Source organism: Channa argus, chromosome 8 (assembly GCF_033026475.1).
Source record: "Channa argus isolate prfri chromosome 8, Channa argus male v1.0, whole genome shotgun sequence".
NCBI lineage: Eukaryota > Metazoa > Chordata > Actinopteri > Anabantiformes > Channidae > Channa > Channa argus.
The window spans coordinates 25,563,229-25,569,989 of record NC_090204.1 but is presented as its reverse complement, the minus strand read 5'-3'; positions in this window follow the sequence as shown (position 1 = coordinate 25,569,989).

The following is a 6,761-nucleotide window of genomic DNA, read 5'->3' as shown; positions in this document are numbered from 1 at the left end:
CCGCACCCACGTTATCTCACATACCAGAGCTCCCTCACATGTTCTTGGTGCCTCTCTGAAAAACAATCCCCACCACACAATTTAATAATCATGAAAAAGTTCCAAGTTAATTGTCAATAAATCCTTCCCATCTTTATTTACTAGTTCAATTAACTGAACAATTGTGGACAGCGACAATCAGTTGCCACACACAAGAGGAAGCATATAACGTTTTGAATATGCTTGCTTTTGTCAGAGTTGGATGATTACTTGATATCGTTATCGAGACAATGTTATTAGCCTGGTGTATTATAAAGTCTGGAAGCTGAGGGAACATTTAGCAGCACCTTTTTTTTAAATTCATACTCGCGTCAAAACTATAAATGTGACAATTTCTGCAAGTGACATACTCTGATTTAAAGCTCAACCATTTTTTGAGTTGGGTTGAGTTTCAGTGACACCTGCTGGATATTTGTAACAAGAGAAACAGCAGCAAGCTGCATACAAGATCTGATCAGGTAAATACAAGTATCAGGTCTGTGTGAGTGTTTTTTAGCTTTGCACACAGACAGCTTCCAGTCTTTATGCTAAGCTAGGCTAAAAGAAGCAGATGCCCCCCAAGCTCTACATTTATGTGGTGCATGAATTTATAGCCCACACACTCTCGAATATAGAAACTAGAAACTGAACATTGAAACTAGGTTTTGAACAGTTCTGGATGATTATTAATTTGAAAATCCACTTGCAGACACTCGACAGTCACAAAAAGTTCATGTCAGCTTTGTTGTTGTGCAACAAAATGTCAAAAATAGATAACATGCTCATAAAAATACATTTGAAAATGCAAAAAACCGCAACATGAATGCTGTATCCAATATTGATTCTCATACTCAAGCTTCAAGTCTCTGTAAAATGATTGTTATAGTGTAGTTAAATAAATGTAAATGAACAGATGTCAGATAAAACACATATAAGTCTAAACTGCTGCATCAGGCCTTAAAACACTGTGTAACATCAATGAACTGTAGAAACAAGGCACAAAAATGGTGTAAAAGGAAATGAGTTGTGTGAGGAAGTAGGCATCCAAGAATTTTCTAAATGTCCCCAAATCAATAAAAAGTTTGGATTTAAACTTCCTGGAAGCCGGAATAAGTGAGGCCCGCCTGCTCTCCGTCAGGTTTGCTGATCATGCTTCAGTCCTACTTAACTTTCTCTGTGTGCTTTTGTTCTACTTTATTTACTTGTTTCTTTTCTCTTTAGTTACCTTTCCACTGCACCGTATCACCAAGTCAAATTTCTGCGACACTACACATTTGGTGTGTGAAGCAATTCTAATGATAATTGTCTCAAAGTGAATAAAAAAAAAAAGCAGCGCCACCGTCCACTATCAGACCTGTAGTGAAAGAAGTCCTGTGTACACAGAGAAGAGGTGGCGTAGCATCGTTTGCCTCCATGAGAGCAGTGACCCACATTAGTTCAGGTGTCATGTGACACATCTGTGAAGGTCCCTCCCTTCCATTCACCTCCCCCCTCCCCCCTCCTCCCTCCCCTCTCCTGGCTCTGCCTTCATACCCTCAGGAGACATATCCATGTCAGCCTGATCTGAATCAGCCTACAGAACCAGCGTCCTGCACTATACAGTCTTAGGTCAGAAGACCCATCACAACAGCTCCAACACTTCTATACACAGTAGTTAAACTGTGTGTCTGCAGTTTTAGTGCTGGTGGCAGAAACAGAAACATGGAGGATACACAGGGCAGCCGTGTTAAAAAGCTGCCTCATATCATGTCTCGGCCTCTTTGCATTTTTGCTGCAAACCCCCTCAGGCAGTGAATGACTCTTGTCTTTGTCATGTCTCTCAAAGGCTCGTTCTCTGTCTCACACCTGAACAGGTGAAAATCCATGACAAAGATTAGATCCTATTCTCTGTTTTCAACTCAATGTGCATGATTCAGTGGCTTGTTTAATAATTTATAGCTTTCAAAAAAAGTCAGTAACATTCTCTTTGTACAACTGTGTGTGTGTGTGTGTGTGTCAACATGTCTTTCTGTTTCTGGTTGCTTGTACCCAGCTCCACCCTGCACTATAAAGTCCGTATCACCACATTTAAAGTATGCAAATAGTCTGTGTGGACAAAACAAGTCAAACTGACAAACCTTTACAGTCAACCTGTGCAGTAATTAATGTGGAAAAAAAGAATCATTGATGAGTCAAACTAAGTGGATGCAGATTACTCTATTAATCTGCTTCCACATTATTATACTGATATATTGTGTTTAAATAAGCAGTGTCTCCAACAAATTTGTAAGATTGTTTGAGGTTCCTTTCCCTCAGAAATGACGTGACATTTTTTCAAATGGGCACATAGGAAAGGGTGACAGGCAGGAATCAGTCTAAAATTAAGAATTTAGATTAGGACAAACTATATTTAACATAAAATTACAGTAAAAAAGCTACAATTTGAGTGAATAACAAATTATAAATGTTCATAATGGGTAAAAATAATAATAAAAACTAAGGTTTACTTTGTGAATAGATATGCACAGTGTATATTTTGTCACACCTTGAATAGCAGCTATTGTAACTTTTAGAACATTAGTCATCAGCTGAAAGTGAAAATAGATTTGATAAGAGCTTAAAGGAGATTTAGATACAGTGCTGGTTATTATTTTAACCCTGGTTTTATTTTGAAATGTGGAAAAACAATTTAGCAAAAAAATTATAAGAAAATGAATGCTCACACACCAAACCTGCAGCTAAACTGTGCACCGTTAAAGGCTAAAAACAGGAGGATTAACATGGTAAATGGGTTGTTTAACCTGTGGTGTTCTGACTGCTTCATATTTAACAGACAAGAGAGACAGAAATTAAGCTGTTAATACTACAATAACAGAGCAGAACTGTTTTTCCTAAAATGTGAAACTATTTCATGCTGTTGGTCCTTTTACAGTTATTATTCTTCCTTATCTAAAGACAACCTGCTCATCCAGGTGAAGGCATGGACGGTAAGGACAACAGGCCATAAGCCTCGAGGGAGTGAAACACAGAAGACACCGTAGGGCTGCGTCCATGCATGAGCACAGACCCATTTCTGTAAAAACATGCAGAAATAAGCCTGACAGACAATTTGGGCATTTGTTCAGCTTTAAGTGTGTAGAGAACCAAGACAGGGGTGTCCAATATTTGAAGTATATTGTCCTTTTTACTGCACAAGTCACAGTTTTAGTACAACTTCTCAGACTGATTTGAAACATGAACTACAGCCACATCATTACCACACAATGACATTTTTATGTTCCTCGTTTCCAGTAATTTCTGTGAATACTGAGAACAATGCTCGACCAGAGGTCACACCCTGAACACCAGCTACTCTAACCATTAGTCATCATCACTGTTAATCCCTCTGCTTAATTACTGAAAACTTTCCTCCTGCACACACACACACACACACACACACACACACACACACACACACACACACAACTTGCAGTCTGAAGAGGCCATGAACCTGACAGGATGAGACGGTGGCACTAGATAATGGAAAAACAAAACAAAAATAATGAGCCACACACAGTCAGAGTGAGAGGAGATGAGCTGCCTGTACTTGCAGCCATGTGGTCTGCTGACATGAAGAGATGGCTGTGTGTGCATCACAGGTTCCTCGACTGGAGAATACAATTAATAACATCACTCCTCCCTAGATTCCATCCAATCATGGGTGTGTTCACGGGTGTAGCCTGTATTCATCCAGGTGTTTCCCTCTGCTAATCTGTGGAACAAATTTGAGCAAAAGCAGTTAAACCCAAGAGTGATTCATTCAAAGAGTTTTTAGAGAAACTGAGAGGCAAAAGGAAGCCAGTTCAGAGATGTGAAGAGCGGTGTGTTACATTTGTTTTTAGTTCGTTTAGAGGTTTGACTGTGCACGCTGGGCACTGCAGTCATCAAGGCAGGAAGTGCATGTTCAGAAAAACTGTGTAAATGTACAGAAAGTTCAGCTCTTGGTTTGTGCTCCAACATATCCAGAGAAGAACAGTTGGTTCTGATAAAGGTGATAAACTTTCCCTTTTCCTCACAGCTGAGCGTGTGTCCAATGCTTTTATCAGGGACTTATTGTAGGAAACAGTAGGAGAGCTGAAGTATTTCTGCAGTAAATATGCTGTAAAGCTAAAAGAGACTAAAAAGCTCAGGAAACCGGCCCAGTCTTCTTAACTCAGTGCTTAAAGTAATCAGGTGTCAGTGAAGAGATAAAACCCAGCATTCCTGGTCCTGCTGAAGTCTTCTGTTGACAGAAAGATAAAGACGCCTTTTAGGAGACAAAGAAGCATAAAATATTGGATGAATGACTCTCAGAGAGACTTAGAAAAAGAAGTTTGCAAATAATGCTGATGACAAAACCTTAATTCTGCGTGAATGTGGATTTTTAGAGCTGCACAGCTTCTGCAACCCCCCCCCAAAAAAAACAACAGACACACCGACACACACACACACACACACACACACACACCGAGTAATATGTCTGACAACCCTAGATACTCATTAAAATGTACAAGCCTTGTCCTGTCTCTATTAGGAATGAAAGCAGTAGGGAGAGGGTGGGAACATCGGGACTACACCTTAGACACACCCTGGAATGATTTAATAGCTTATTCAATCAGATGACTAAAAAAAATATTTCACACACATACACACTAACTGGTGAATTGAATGATTCATTTCACGGTGCTGAAAGGCCTTTGTGCAGCTTTTTGAAGCATCGTTCATCCACTGAAACATGCTTCTGCAGACTGCACATTATAATTGAAAGTGAAGCTTTAAATAAAAGAAAGAGCAGCACTGGAATGGAGTTTTGGCAAAAAAAACAGTTGTGTGTGTGAGTTTATGCACAGGCAAAGGCGTGTTCTTAAAGTCATTTGCCAGGGGGAATAACATGACAGTAAGGTTGGACGCTTCACCCTGAGAAAAAGGTTTAGCAGTTTATCACTTTAATGAAACTCAACTTCAAACACAACAGTGCAGAGTCTGTGAGCGAAGCTGCTAGATTCATTGCTGTGTCCCAAAAATATGATGGGCTAAATTCCTCTGCACCCAGCCATCGTCACAGAGTCTGCAATTATGCTTGGGATGATGGAAAACAACTGTTTGCAATCAATCATAAGCAGCAAACCAACACTGATAAACTCCCTGCTCCCACTTTGTCTCTCCTCCATGCAAACACACACATGCTACATTCCTCAGTAGCTGCAGAGTTTGTTGGGGGGTGTAGGGAGTCTGAACTGTAGCGTTTCTGCAAACTTAGTACTTCTTCTGGTGGACTCTGATAGGTCAAAGTCAGAGGAAACATTGGCCTTCAGGCCGGCTGTTACTGTCAGCACAATGCTGACAGTAGAAGACATGATCAGTCTTGATCCAACTGTATAACCTCCAACAGGATACATCTCTGATGTTGTCTCCTTTGTGTAGTTGGATCTCTTTGTTTGCCTTCCTTTTCTTTCTCTTCTTTTGGCAAATGTCTCTTTCTTGTTTTGGCCAAAACTCTCCACAAAAGAGCCTTTGATCTTTTGAGAGCATCTTTGTCAAAGAAGGGTCAGTCAAGTGAGAAGACTAAGGCTCTGTGCAAGCATTTCATTCACAGTCACAAAGACGAACCTCTTGGTGGTGCTGCAGGGGAAATCAGAGTATCTTCAAAGACCATCTATCGTCTGGAGACATGGATTTCTGTCCCAAGGTTTCATGGCTATTAGTGCCATCAGATCAGTGTTTCTATAAAGAGATGAGCAGGTAACCAACATGTTCTCATCCCACAGCGTCAGATATTGATGCATCCCCTTCAAACTGTGCAGCCTTGTGTGTCCTTTGGCTTATTATAGTGACTCAACCGGAACCCTTAGCTTTACCATATGCTGTGTTATACTGCACTTTACTGGTTCTTTCACTGTGACGACAATAAAATTCATCTGGTCTAAATTGCATTGACATTCAGTATAGTGAACATCATGCATCTCTAAGGGTTTTCATTTCTTATTATTTTATTTCATTTTTTTCAAGTTTATTCTTGGAATCATCTCTCATTATTAGACTGTAACAGCCATTGGAGTCACATGCTCCTCTTCTCTGTTCAGATGTATTGTTATTTGATATTTGAATCCCACCCCACAAATCCTGGGCCATCTACAGATTTCTGCACAGCAACATCAAGCGCTTCTCCTGTCCCAGTAATGCACGACCAGACCCTGCTGACTGGCCTTCTCCTCTAACTGACAAGGTATGAACAGAGTTAGTTCACAGAGGTTAATTTCAGATTGAACACAGCTTCACATTCCCTAAACAAAAGGACAGATGAAGGTGTCAATATGAATATTTTAACAGAGTTTTTGTCAAAAGAGAAAAACATTTTTTATACAGCGCCTTATTACTTTTGTGGTATTAATTTATTTTATGTCACTTGTTCACAATTTTTTTTGTGGGTGGTTGAATCTTGTACTTTATTTATTTCTAGTTTTTTATCTTCTTGTTAGCTGTTTGATTGGGCCACTTGTTTTCTAAAATTAAAAGAAAATGTTGAAGAAGAAGATATTCAGTTTCTTGAGTGAGTGTATGTAAATTGGCAGTGGAATGTACTGTGATGCAAGAGCGGGGCAAGTGTAGGGCAACAAACACACAAAGTCATGGTTGAAAAAGAACTGACATCAGTGTTTTAATTACTGGTTTAACCTTTGGCTGCAGGCACTTCATATATCTGTTGTTAGACCTGCACAAAGACCATTTTCCTGGCAGAAATGCTT